The 13,266-nt window shown below is 45.0% G+C and overlaps 2 long non-coding RNA genes across 4 annotated transcripts; one reads left to right on the forward strand and one right to left on the reverse strand.

The window, feature by feature from the left end:
- Positions 1–4,968: 4,968 nt before the first annotated feature.
- Gm39675 lies at positions 4,969–11,924 on the reverse strand. The gene is made up of 2 exons (XR_872346.3): positions 11,738–11,924; positions 4,969–7,488 (listed from the first exon to the last, which is right to left on the reverse strand). It is a non-coding gene; the product is annotated as a predicted gene, 39675 (long non-coding RNA).
- Positions 6,300–12,718, forward strand: Gm12107. Of its 3 annotated transcripts, XR_003949654.1 has the most exons (4): positions 6,300–6,356; positions 6,877–7,506; positions 10,561–10,839; positions 12,452–12,718. It is a non-coding gene; the product is annotated as a predicted gene 12107 (long non-coding RNA). The 3 variants fall into 3 exon arrangements; XR_872345.2 differs by lacking the exon at positions 6,300–6,356 and having other exon boundaries at positions 6,877–6,982; XR_003949655.1 differs by lacking the exon at positions 6,300–6,356 and having other exon boundaries at positions 6,998–7,335.
- The last annotated feature ends 548 nt before the right edge of the window (positions 12,719–13,266 follow it).

The raw sequence follows: 13,266 nt of genomic DNA on the forward strand, positions 1-13,266 counted from the left end.
CAGAAGTTGAGATTTTTTTTACAAGCAAGTCAGGCAAAAACAGTGCTTATATTTGGTCTTTTGGCTTGGGAGATAAACTTCCTCTCTTGGTAGAGATGCTGGGTCTAGAGTTGGAGGGTATGGGAGGGAACCAATGTATTTCCACCTCGGAGGTAGCTCAGAATATTGCCTCCACCTTCTGTTTAAATATAGCCACAGCCCTCCAATTGCAGTATCTATTTACCCTCTTTGGGGTTCTGGAGACCTCATACTTCTTAAGCATACACGCACCAGTGAGCCCCATGCTCAGCCCCCCGAGAAGTCAGAGAAAGCAGCCAGCGGTTAGACAGTTGTTTCTGGCCTGCTACCATCCTGCTGTCTAGATCTGAGCTTTCTAACCACTTACGACTTTGCACTTGAGAGTCTTCAAAACACACACACACACACACACACACACACACACACACACACACACACTCATGTACACATAAACACATATTTTAGGTTTGTTTTTTTATGTGTATGAGCGTTTTGTATGCATGTATGCATACTGTTTGTATGCCTGGTGTCCTCAGAAGCCAGCAGGAGTCAGATATCCTGAAACTGGAGTTATGAATGGCTTTGAATTATCATGTGACTGCTGGGAATTGAAACTGGGGCCCCTGGAAGAACAGCAAATGATCTGAACCACTGAGCCATCCCTTTAGCCCCTGTACTTGAAAAACCCTAGGTATATAAATTAGGTTAAAAATCAAGCATTTACTGATAGTAAATCATAACTTAATTTATTTTAAAATAATTCTTACCAGTTATACACAAATAATTATACTGTTGCTTAAAGATGTCTCGAAAAACAAAAACAAAAACAAAAAGATTTGCTTGTGTATTCTTACACAGAAAATTACTTCTTGGCTGGAGTGCTGATGTCAAGGTACACAGAGAACCTTCAGTATTGTTCAGAGTTGGTCAATATTTTGATTTTATAGTCGTGAATGATGAGAACGCCAATCCACATAAGTTGGTAATAAAACAAGGCAGAACAATGTTTAGGGCCATTTCACAGCTTGCTGGGAATTCTGGCCTAATCCCAATACAAAATTCATTGAATACTTTTAAAACATGAAACTCAAATGTGACGTTAATTTAACCCAAACAGCAAACTTTATAATCAAACTCCGTATCACAGCATAAACCAGAGCTGTTCTGATTGGCTGCGTGAAAGCCAACGCTGTTCTGATTGGCTGCGAGCATGCTGAGATGTGGTGGGAGGGTACATCTGAAGCCTTTGGGGTTTTGTTTTGTTTGTTTGTTTGTTTTTCACTTAAACCATTCTGTTCTTGTGAGAGAAGAAAGTTTTGTCTGCACAGTACAAACATGGGAACGAGAACACAGCGGTCTCAGACGTGAGCTGAGGTGTTTCTGATGTCGGTCAGCAGCACCCTGCCGAGTGAACTCATGAGCTGTACAAAGAGCTCAGAACCAAGTCTGCAGTGAGGTTGCCACGCCAGAAACACCGCAGACCCACTACGCACTTGGTTTGAGTTAATTCTGGTCTTTGTGTGCCTTGCCATTTTTACCATGGTCAATTTAACTGTGACCCACATTTAGTTATGTGACTGTAAATGGGGTGTCCAGTCTTGGTTTTGAAGGAGGATATAGGTGACAGTGACTTTATCATTAACCACAGCAGGTGGGCTAGATTAGCTTTCTAATCTAAAAGGAGAATGGAAATCCTCAGGGAGTCGACAGTGCCCACCCATGGTTTTTGAAACGATTGGCTGTAAACTTCCAGTTCTCTAACTGCTACTCAGCTGCTGAGGATCCATGGGTCAGTTGATGCAAGTCTCTTCCGGTACATCATAGCCCTGATGCCCGGCCATGGGTCTCCCCAGGCCTCTCCTGGGTGCCCCAGCTTCCTTGTCCAGTGCAATCAGCTGCCTCACTGACCTGTCCCCTGCAGGCTCCTAGGGAGAGCAGTATTTAGCAAGGCTCCGGTAGGCAGGCAGGCTCCCCTAGATGCTTCTTCACACCTTTCAGGTTGTTTCTCCTGTTTAATTCCCAGTTAGCACTGGGAAGCCCAGTTTAGGTTGGATTCTGCCAGTTCCCCAGAGCCAGGTCCCAGCTACTTTTAGCTTGATTAATTCTCAGGCCTTCTTGCTTCCATGATGACTGCCATTCATTCATGAGTGTGTGTGTGTGTGTGTGTGTGTGTGTGTGTGTGTGTGTGTGTGTGTGTGCGCGCGCGCGTGCGATCTTTCAAAAACCCACACATTGCTACCCTCCTGGCAACACCATATGACACTGGCCTTGGTTTAGTTTTCATCACATGGAAACTGAGGTTGCATGAGGGATGGGTGAGGATAAGGTGCCTCTCAGATGTGTGGCAGTCAGTAAGGCCTCCATTTTCTCCTACACTCACCCCAACTCATAGCCTTGCCTCTTAGAACTGGAGTCACATAGGAACAAGGCCACAAATATACTCCAGGCCTTGTGTTCTCAGTTGGAAATCCAGATTCTATGGCATTCGAGCAATTTCTAAGCCAGGCCAGCAATCTCCTGGTCATGTTAGCGCAAAGCCATCTGGGTTTGAATAACTCAGTGAGCAAGCAGTGTGACTTTAAAGACCCAGCTGCCCTGGAATGCATTTCTAAACAGGAATTAGCTGACACAGGCAGCATCAGCTGGAAAAACAAGGTCTGGGTTGGATGGCCCAGAGCTTCCCACTGACTTTGCCAGCTGGGTAGCACAGGCCTGTTGTCACTGCCCCCTCGGTGGCTGTGCCATTAGAAGCCATGCAGTTGATAGGGGTCAGCAGTGGCTTGTTTAGTCCTTAGGGCTCCTGTTGTCATTTTTAGGAAGAAAATTATAGGTCTTTCACTCTCTTAAACCTGTACAGTAATAATTAGCCAGGCCCCAGTGAAAGGCGGGTTATCCTTGACCTTGGCTGCTGGACAGGGAAGTGACCCATTGGAGTCTGTGCAAATCCTTTAATCCTGACCAGAAGGGGGGCTGATCAGGGAGGCATTTAACAGAGAAGGGTTACCATGCATATTAGTTCAGTTCTCAATTTTCCAAGTTTCAGGTGACCTTGAGGTCAAGAGCAAAGAACGCTCAAGTAAGGATTAACAAACTAGGACCTACCATGCAGTGTGGCCTGAGTACACACAGGCCTGCTTATCTATACCTTGTCTGGGGCTGTTTGCCTGTAGCAAGTAGCTGTAGCTTCCAACTCTAAATCATCACTTCTAGACCCTTTATAGACCCAGGTCAATGACCTCTGCCCTACTTCACAAAAGCCACATTTAAATTACTTAGTTCTCATTTTTTGACCTTTGTACTTAGATAGGTATGACTCTGACTCGCCATACCTATATCCAAGATACCTTGGGCCCAGGAACTATGCAGGGTTAGTATGAGTCATTTCCAGACAGAACTTGAGTTCCTAGATGTGTGCTATAGTTTAGTTCTCAAGTCTCCACAAAGGGCTGTGTGTCAAGCCTTGGTTCCCAGCTTGCTAATATTGGGAGCTGTGAGGGCATGCTAGGAGTCCTTAGGTCACAGGGAGTGTGCCGCCAAAGCTATTGTGACCCCTGGTCTCTCCTCCTTCATTGACAGCCAGAGGGTGGGTGGATTTCCTCTGACAGATGTTCCCACCGTGGTGCACTGCCTTGCTGCAGTACCAAAGCAAGTGTCCCGAATCCTCCAAAACCTTGAGGCAAAACAAACTTTCCTCTGTTTTTGTCTTGTTTTGTTTTCTGTTTTTTAAGAGACAGGGTTTCTCTGTGTAGCTCTGGCTGTTCTGGAACTCACTCTGTAGACTAGGCTGGCCTTGAACTCAGAAATCTGCCTGCCTCTGCCTCCCAAGTGCTGGGATTAAAGGCATGCGCCACCACTGCCTGGCTAACTTTCCTCTTTGTAAATTGATTGGTTCAGGGATTTTGTTACAGTAGAGGAAAGTTAACTGACACAGCACAGGCCTTGGACATTAGAGGTCAGCTTGCCTTACAGTGCCTAGAGGCCCCTTCAGATCATAAAGGACATTGAGCATGAAGTGAGCATTTTAAATCCCTGAGATTTCATCACTGTTGCTTTATGAATAGGTTTTGCTAAGTAACCGGCTTATTCATACAGCTTTTTGTAAGAGTTCAATATAAAGTGTGTAAGATGTTTAGAACAATGGCCAGCATATAAGAAAGTACACAATAAAATCTAGTGAAAATGATTTGTGTCAATTACTATTGAGAAAATATGCATTATTTTCATATATTACCTCATTTTCAACTTCATAATGACTGGAAAGTAGTGACTTTTTTTTTTCTTTTGAATACATACAGGGAATGATGCTCTAAAGTAAAGAGATAGGCGTTTGTTAAAAAACCCACCAAAAGCCACTCAGGGGGCTTGGGGTCTAGTGGGGTGGAGTAAACAAAGGGGAGGGAATGGGAAGTGCTTTGTGGCCAGAGTGGGAACAGGCCTGAACATCAGAGAAAACATCTAGGTTTCCTCCATGGGTCATAAGAGACATGGGAGTTTCTTGAATGGGGTAGGACACCTCTGTGCAGACACAGCCTGGGTTCCACATGAGCATAGTGGGCATCACCACTGCCCTCCTTTTCATGACAAGATGCATATCACAAGACAGAGGATGCCCAGGCGACTTGGGGACTGGAATTAAACATGACACACCCATATGTTGACTGCTCCTCCCCCTTGCATGAGGAGGTCCTCTGGTCCTTTTGAGGAATTGTCCCAAGAAGGAGGGATGATGAGATTTCTACTTATAGAGAGCACAGCTCAGTTCACGTGACCCCGTGCCATGCTGAAAACAAAATAAGAGTGACCAAATTAAAAGTTCTATCACCAGGTTACTGTGGGCAGCCGTGGTAGCCTGGGTTACCATCTTGTGGTAACAATACCAGCATTGTGCTGACATTCAGGATTTGGTCCTTTAATATGCCACTGAACAAGCAGAGAACACACCCACCTTTGTCAGGCTGACTGTCCTCTTTAATAACCCATAAGGTCCTGATCAGTTAGTATGAGAACGAAACAGCAACCATGAAACAGGTCAATAAAAGTCTGCTTGAGTTATGGGAGGGGGGGCGGCGCTCTCACTAAATTAATTAAGCTCTTTATATGCCCTGTGTTCTTCCTGACATTTTTCCAGTTCACTCTGCTTGAATGCTTGCAGAAGGATTAGTGCCAAGCTCTCAGAGGACTAATGCAAAACAAAAGCGGGGTTCCAGAGAATTCCTGACCCACCAGCAAACCGAGAGCCAGTGACTTTGGGTTGGTCAGCATGCTTCACTTGTGATCACACTCTGCCTCCCAGAGAAGACAAAAACAGGGAGCCACTGTTCTAATTCCAACTCAGGGTGAACCAGGAAGTGGCACCGTCCTCACTATGACTTCTATGTGTCCCCTCACCCCCCATCCCCAAATCAGACTGTTTTAGATAAAGGCACTGGCAGTGGCTTCCCACTTTCTAGGCCTCTTCTCCATCTCAGGATAATTTATGTCTTTCCTGCTCACACTAGCTATTCCCGGAGGCCCCTGGCAGCTTCCTGAGACATCTTTGCAGGCACATGGTCTATTTTTGGCCTGGTAGGGACTAGACAATGATTAATGGATGGGAACTTTGGTTTTCTGGCAAGAGAAGCTTCAGTTTAGGCTGGAGAGGCCTTCGGGTATTGATCAGGTGCTCATCAAAGTCAAAGTGGGAACAGAGGTGTGTGTGTGTGTGTGTGTGTGTGTGTGTGTGTGTGTGTGTGTGTGTGTGTGTGTGTGTACATGTGTGCAGCCCTCACATGCATGCCTTGTGTATGAGCATGAATACCACCGCCTCATACTCTTTCAAACTAATGTTTCTGTCCCTTTGGAGTTTCAAGGAATTGTTCCACTTTGCAGCTCTTTAACATTGATGAGACTGTCCTTTACATTTCAAAGAACTGTGGAGCGCAGATAAAAACATACAGCCCATCTCATTTTCATTTAAAGCACCTTACAGGAGCACCTGCCACGTGTGAGATAATAGTGTCTTACCATGCTTTGGGTGAGCAAGATGAAACCGATAGAGTTGCCTCTGACTTCAAGGAAATTAGACTGTCCTAATTTAAGAGGGGAATGGCTGTGATGAATGGGAGCCTGCTCACAGTGATAAGCCCTGACATTTTCATTACCAGCTACAATATGCAAAGTGCATGTGGATGTGCCTGTGTGTACATGGTTAGAAGGCCATTCTTATCTCCTGCCAGTGGATGCTGGTGGTCTCAGATTGCGTTCCCACTGGTTCATAAAACTCAGTGCAGAGAAAAGGCAATCAGCTGGAGTCACGGGCTGTTGCAAAGGAAGAGTGAGCTGGGAGATCGACCAAGAAAGTCTGGGCTTTTGTAGTAACTTAGATTGTGTAAAATGGGAAACAAAATGCTCATTTCTCAAAACCGCTGGAACAATTGCCATGGTTTCTTACTCCAGTGTCCTCGTGGCCAGTTAACAAACCTGTCCCATCCCTTCCCCTCTGGCCGATGCTTCCTTTCTCAGAGTAGTTTCTTTGCTCTCTGAAGAACAGGTGACTTGTCTTTTGTGGAAGGGAGGTTACCAGGAAGAACAGCAACCCTAGTTGGGTTACTTCCTGTTTTGAAACCTAAGGACTTGTTTGCAATCAAAGATGGGTGTAAAGGTAGCGAGAGTCTCTAGTGGGCCCCAAGGACTGTCTGTGGTGTGCAGTAAGTGCACCTGGCAGGGGACTCTCGAACCTGTTTCTCACATAACAGTATGCGCTTTTTGAGAGGCTGAGTTGCTCTAGGTGCACGGCAACATGCAGCATGTGGTGAAGGAAAGGGGGGGGCCTGCTGATAGATGCTGCTCATCCTGTGATCTTCCTTCCTCACCACACAGAGAAGGAGCTGTTGGAGCAGTTGAGAACTTTTTACTTCCTTCAGCTCACAGGAAGCACAATATGGGATTCTCGAGCCTGACACCACAATCACCGCCTTCTTTTAAGGTACCATCATCTTCTCCTGCTTTGATGCCTACAAAAATAGGCTCTGAAACTCTGCCTTCCCCACTCACACCCTGGCCTTTCTGCAACGCTTAGTCCTTGCTGCAGTCAGTTCAGAATGTTACTTTATGACCCGAGCTTGGCTGGCCAGACTGTGACATCACCTGACCAGTGTGACTGGTTCAGGGATGGGCTGGAAGCTAAGCTAGGAGATAATTATAACTCCATCCATTAAGCACTTACTATGTGCCAGACACGTAACATCCAGCACTTCAATTGGCTCTCCAAGCAGCCTTGTGGGGTCAGCACTCTTCTTGCTAGAGGGGCTAAATGACCTGTCGAAGGAACCTGATAAGGTCACTGTCTGAACCCGACTCCAGGACTCCAAGTAGAGACTTAAGTGTGAGAGTAGACATCAAGTGTTCTCTGGGTGTTTTCTTCAAGGAGATTATCCATTTTAAGTGTGTATCTTCCAATGAGGCTGGCAATATGGTGTGACAGAGGTCAACCTGGAAAGAGAAGAAATTGTAAGGCGGATGGCCATCCGGAACTTGGGAAATTCATCTCCTGCTCTCCTCAAACATCAGGGCAGCATGCATACCCTTTATGCTCTCTCTCTCTCTCTCTCTCTCTCTCTCTCTCTCCCTCTCCATTCCCCTCCCCTCCCCCTCTCTCCATCCCTCTCTCTCTTTCTTCCACAGATGATCACCATATTATACATCTTGATTCATTGATCATTTTTCCCAACTGAAACTGATGTGAATGTGTGTGTGTGTGTGTGTGTGTGTGTGTTCATCATAGTGTGGGATCTTTGAGATCCATTCCTTTCGGTTCAGGGTGAATCATGAAGGGTCTCATCATTACTCATGCATATAAGGGGCTGACCTTCGAGAGGAAGGGCCTATTGTACCCTGGGATCTGAGTCACAAGGGTCAGGGTAAGAGGTGCATAATCTCTATAGGGCAGAGACCTGGCTAACCCCATCCTGATGGGACTGCTGGGCTCAGAAACTACTACCCCAAATGAAGCCTCAGAGCCAAGCTGTTCTTTGGCCTTCTGTCTCTCTTTGGTCTGTCACTCTGTCCTGCTGAGAGCCTTATGAGCCAGAACTACTTCCATGGGTCAGAGATCCTTCCCCAAAGTCACTGAGAAAGTCTAAAAATACTATTCTAACCTTCTTTCTTTCTACATGACAGCAGGTTATCAAACCAATCAAGACCCTCATTCCAGAGAGTCCTGCCCTATCCCAGAGAGGAGGAAATTCCACAGGGAGGGGCTTAGAAGGTTCTGAACCCAGGCTTGGCTGGGTTGTCCACTTGGTCTGTTAGCATTAACTCAGCCCCATTCATGTTGGCATTCTGCTGTCTCTCCTTTATTGTGTCTGAGCATAAAAATGGACAATTCTCTCGAGGGCTTAGAGTCCTAGACGACCCCTGTGCCTGCCAAACTCATAATTACATCAGTGTGTTACCCTTTCTCTCGTCACAGTGGTGTCTACTGAGATCGTGTGGCAAGAGTGACTGTCTACTGCTCCTCTGCTGGGAGGAAATGCCAGGTCTCAGGTCTATCGGCCTGAACTCTTTTAGATTGTGTGCTCAGTGAATTGTAGCTCAATGAATTCACTTTCCTACTGAGAAGAGTTGATGTTAACACTCAGGACTATTGGATAGATTTAGCCTTCTGAATATGAACACACACAGTTGCTGCATCCACAGTATAGCCTGCCTTTCTCCACACACTCCCTTTGTCAACGGAGCAGTATTATTCTAATAAAATGGTTGCCATGCAACTGATGCTGGTTTCTTTGAAAACTTGACCATACACATGAAGCATACGTTATATGATATCATAAAAGTCCATAACAAAGTACTTAGAAGTAGTCAGAATCACAGAGATGATAGGCAGAGTGAGGCAGAAGGTGAGGCAGGGAGGTAGCTACACTTTGGAACATATAGTTTCAATGTGTTTCATGAAATGAGTCATGGAGACATGTTGGTGATGTTTCAGCAATGTCAGAAATATTGAATGCCACTTGAAATACATACTGGGCAATACTGACTTTGAATTTTCCAATTGCTTAAATCTATTTGGATTTCAGTAAATGAATAGAAAATAAAATAAAAACTCTAATGTGTAGAAAACTTTACATGCCAGCAAGGGATCACAGAAAATCTCACAGTGATGAAGAAAAATACACAGTTTGCAACATTGAGAAATATCATTATTTAAAAAAAAAAGTCTTTGTACTGGGTGTACTGACTCACACCTTCCATCCCAAGGCCTGGAAGGCTGAGGCAGGAGGATTTAAGCTGGAGCTACATAGGAAGAACCTATCAAAAGCCACGTGGTTTAATTTGGCCTTCACCTGTGACCCATGAGGAGCTGAATAGAAACACTAGATCTTGTCTCTTCTCTCACTGTTTTTCAGTGTTAAACTGTGAGTGACGAGGTTCTTAGCCTTTTCTGCTTTGATGACAAAAATCCATCAGCTCTTTCATGTCATTTCTGTATTTAAGTGCACTCAGTTCCCTGCACTGGGTCTTCATCCTGCATTCTAGAATTTGCTTCATGTCTCTTAAGAATCATTACGATGATAATTTACACAAATATTTTACTATAAAATATTTTGAAAAATCGCATTTGATTTTTCTAATAAATTTGTATTTATGTGTTCTGGAGAACTTAGGAGTCTTAGGAAAGCAAGCATTATTTTTGCCATTTCGCCATGCAGAGAACTATGATCAAAGACCTGGTTTATTTCCATTATATCAAAACAGAGTCTCATTGTGTAGCCCAGGCTGATCTCAAACTCTTACTATCCTCCTGCTTCAGCCTCTCTAGTCCTTCAAAATGTGAGTACGTGTATATTTGTTTCCTTAAAATAACTAGCATTATTGATGTTAAATATGTGGGCTATTTTTTGTTCCAATTTCTCCTGCAAGATTAGTATGTGCTTCTTTATGTGGTATATATAAATAATGTATGCATGTATATGTTCCAGCCCCATATTCTCTCTACATTTCAAGCACTGTCATGTTCTGGCTCCTACGAGGCTAGGAAACTACATGTATGGTTCTGATAAGAGCTAGACTCACCGGATAGTTTGTTTACACCCTATCGACCCTCCTGTCTCAGCAAATTCAACCTTTTTTCCTAATCCTACTTGACAAGTTCTCTGGCTTATTGTAGTTCTGCAGTGTATTTGGTTCTATAAGTGCAGTTTTGTATTGATTATTGCAAGTGACACATGGATGTGAGCTAATTTTATATTGCATGGGTAACTAACCAAAATATTAAATTTTAAAAAATTGTCCTAACTGCCTAATCTAGTGCAGATGATAGCAGAGTGGAAGGATGTCAATGTCAGAAAGAAACAGATACAGACAGACAGACAGACAGACAGACAGACAGCTGCTGATGGCTGTCTGTCTCTGAGAGTCTAGATGATTTCCTTCCTTCTGGCCTGCGCATCTGTCAGGCCTCCTGAGCACTCCCTGGATTCTTGAGTCCCATTTTTTACGTGGTTTTCTTTTGTTTTCAGTGCAAAACCCTCCCATGGCTCTACTACCTTTACCTTTCAGGGTTTCCCCCAGAGTGCACCAGGGTACTTCCTGAGTTGGTGACACCCCTCCATGTGGAAAGAAGAGCAAACCAAATGACAGAGACAGAGTGAGGCAGTGTTGCCATCCAGAACAGAAGGAGAGGTCCCCTCCTTTCTCCATTTGTGCCCAACAACTGTGTCTGAGGACTAACAGGTGTCAGACACATTGGAGGCTCCGGAGATACAGCTGTGACAAGGCGGACACAGGGCCCCATGCCTTCAGACTCACATTCTGTAGGGACAGGACGCCAAGAAACAGGTGAACACAGAAATGGATGAAGTGGCTTTAGATCATGCTGAGTGTTGTACAGACTAGATGGGGGCATCACACTGGAGAGAGAGGTGGCGGGCAGCTCTGTAAAGGTGCGGTAGTCTGCAGGGTCTTGTGGATGGCCTTCATGTACAAGACTGCTCTGGAGGAGGGTGCCTCTTAACTCTTCCTGAAGTGGTAAGGGCTCTGGGTAGAGGTGTGGGCAATGAGGTTGGAAAGACAAGCAAGATTTCCTATTCTGTCACCTGACTCTTGTTCCAGAAGCTGGTCATGAACTCAGAAGTTTTTCAGACCCAAGGCCTCAGCAGTATGGGCAAGGAGCCTCTGTTCCTCCCCTGCCCCTCCCAAGCTCAGACCCTTTCTTGCAGCTCATGTTTAACCTAGCCTTATTTTTAGCGTCCAGCTAGCTTTCCAGCTTTGCCAACATCCCCTTCATGAAAGAAGAGACACATTTCTCTTTGCAGTGGGGACACACCTGCCAGTGAGAGGCAGCATGGCAAAAGGAAGAAGCATTGGAGTGACAAGGGCAAGATTAGAGCCTTTGCCAAGTCTTCAAACTCAACGCCATGTTCAGTCAAAAATATCTCACTTGGTGATGGTGGCAAATGCCTTTAATCCCAGAACTAGGGAGGTAGAGGCAGGCAGATCTCTGAGCTTAAGGCCAGCCTGGTCTACAGAGTGAGTTCCAGGACAGCCAGGGACACACAGACACAGACACACAGACACACAGACACACAGACACAGACACACAGACACAGACACAGACACAGACACACACACAGACACACACACACACACACACACACACAGACACACATACACACACACACACCGAGAATTCCTATATTGAAGAAACAAACAATAACAACAACAACAAAAATCTCACCTCTTCCAATTAGGGTCCCAATTAAGCAGCCGTATCACTCACCCTAAGATCTGACATGAGGAGAACGGCCACAGAACTACTCTTCTGTGCAGGTGTTCCTCCTTCCATTTTGTGAAGGGCTTGTCTTCTGGGCATGCCCATTATGGAGGATTAAGTTTTACACAGTGAATCCACTCCAGCATTGCAATTTCCCTTCATCAACACTAAGCCAAGGAAAATTTGGCATCTCCAGCTCCTTCTCAGTAGGCCATCTTTTGACAAATTTGTCAGCCAACCAATCAAATGCTTGGCACCATTTTAACTATACAAGCTTCAATATCAAACTGGAATCTCTGCTCAATGGGCTATATCAACAAGTTCGTACTGATTTAGTTTTATGTTCCTTCCAAAATTATCCCACACCCTTAAAATCCATTCCCACACAAATTTTCCAAATGTATGCTTGAATGAATCAAAAAATTTAAAATTTTAGGTACATAGCATGCTTTGGAGTTTTGTGTCTTAACATGGTGACACAGATCTGGACCTTAAGAAGTATTCATGTTCCATAGTTAATAATGAAAGATTATGCCTAAAATTCCAATTTCTAAGTCCATTTGGAGAAAAATAAGAGTACGTTGCCATCCTGTGCTGGTCAGTGGGTACTAAGTGGTGGCAGCTTCCTTTGGTTTAGATGGGCTTTCTAACCTTCTCAAGCCCTACCACTCTCCACAGTCTCACACAGAAACCACAAAGATTGGCAGCCACCACCAGAAGTCAGCAAGAGGCAAGGAGATACTTGCTGGAGTTTGAGAGAAGAATATGGCCCAGCTGATACCTTGACTTGAGGCTTCTGACCTCCAGAAATGGGAGCGAACGTTTCTGTTGTTTTCAGGCACCCGTGTTTGTAACAGCCATATGACACAGCTTTGTCTTTGGATCTACAAGAGACTAAAGTCTTTCAAATGGAACCAAATAAACTAAATAATTGATTTTAACTGGGCAAGTTTGAGTAAAGTATTAGAAGCAAATACATACTTTTGGAAGAGTCTAGAAAAGGTCTGATTTCTTCTAAGTTATCTTTTTCTTATCTAGATCTGAACTAGTACTAATGAAGTCTAAGGATGAAGGGGTGGGGGTAGGGGGTGGAGAAATGGTATAGGCTGTGAGCAGACACGTCATGCGCCCTAGGCCCAGCACATGATCAGCCCTATGGTCTCTCACAAGACTCCAGAGGAAGAGGTCTTACGGCAGATGTTTCACAGAAAGAAAACACATAAGGAGTGCAGCAGGGTGAGGGATGTATCAAGGAAGTGAAGTTGGCAGTGAGTCTATGAGACACTGTTCCACTGAGGGACACAGAGAGGGGCAGACACGTGACACCAACCGGGCAGGAGGGAGGAAAACCTTCAACCTCTGTCTTCTCGTGCCAGGGCCTCCCATTGGCTGAACTGGCAGGGAGCCCAGAGGACACAGTAGCTGCAACAAAGAGAGGGCGAAGGGCAGGGAGAGGATCCAGGGAACCAAATGGAGAATTTCCAGGGCAGCCA

This window comes from Mus musculus, chromosome 11 (assembly GCF_000001635.26).
Source record: "Mus musculus strain C57BL/6J chromosome 11, GRCm38.p6 C57BL/6J".
Taxonomy (NCBI): Eukaryota; Metazoa; Chordata; class Mammalia; order Rodentia; family Muridae; genus Mus; species Mus musculus.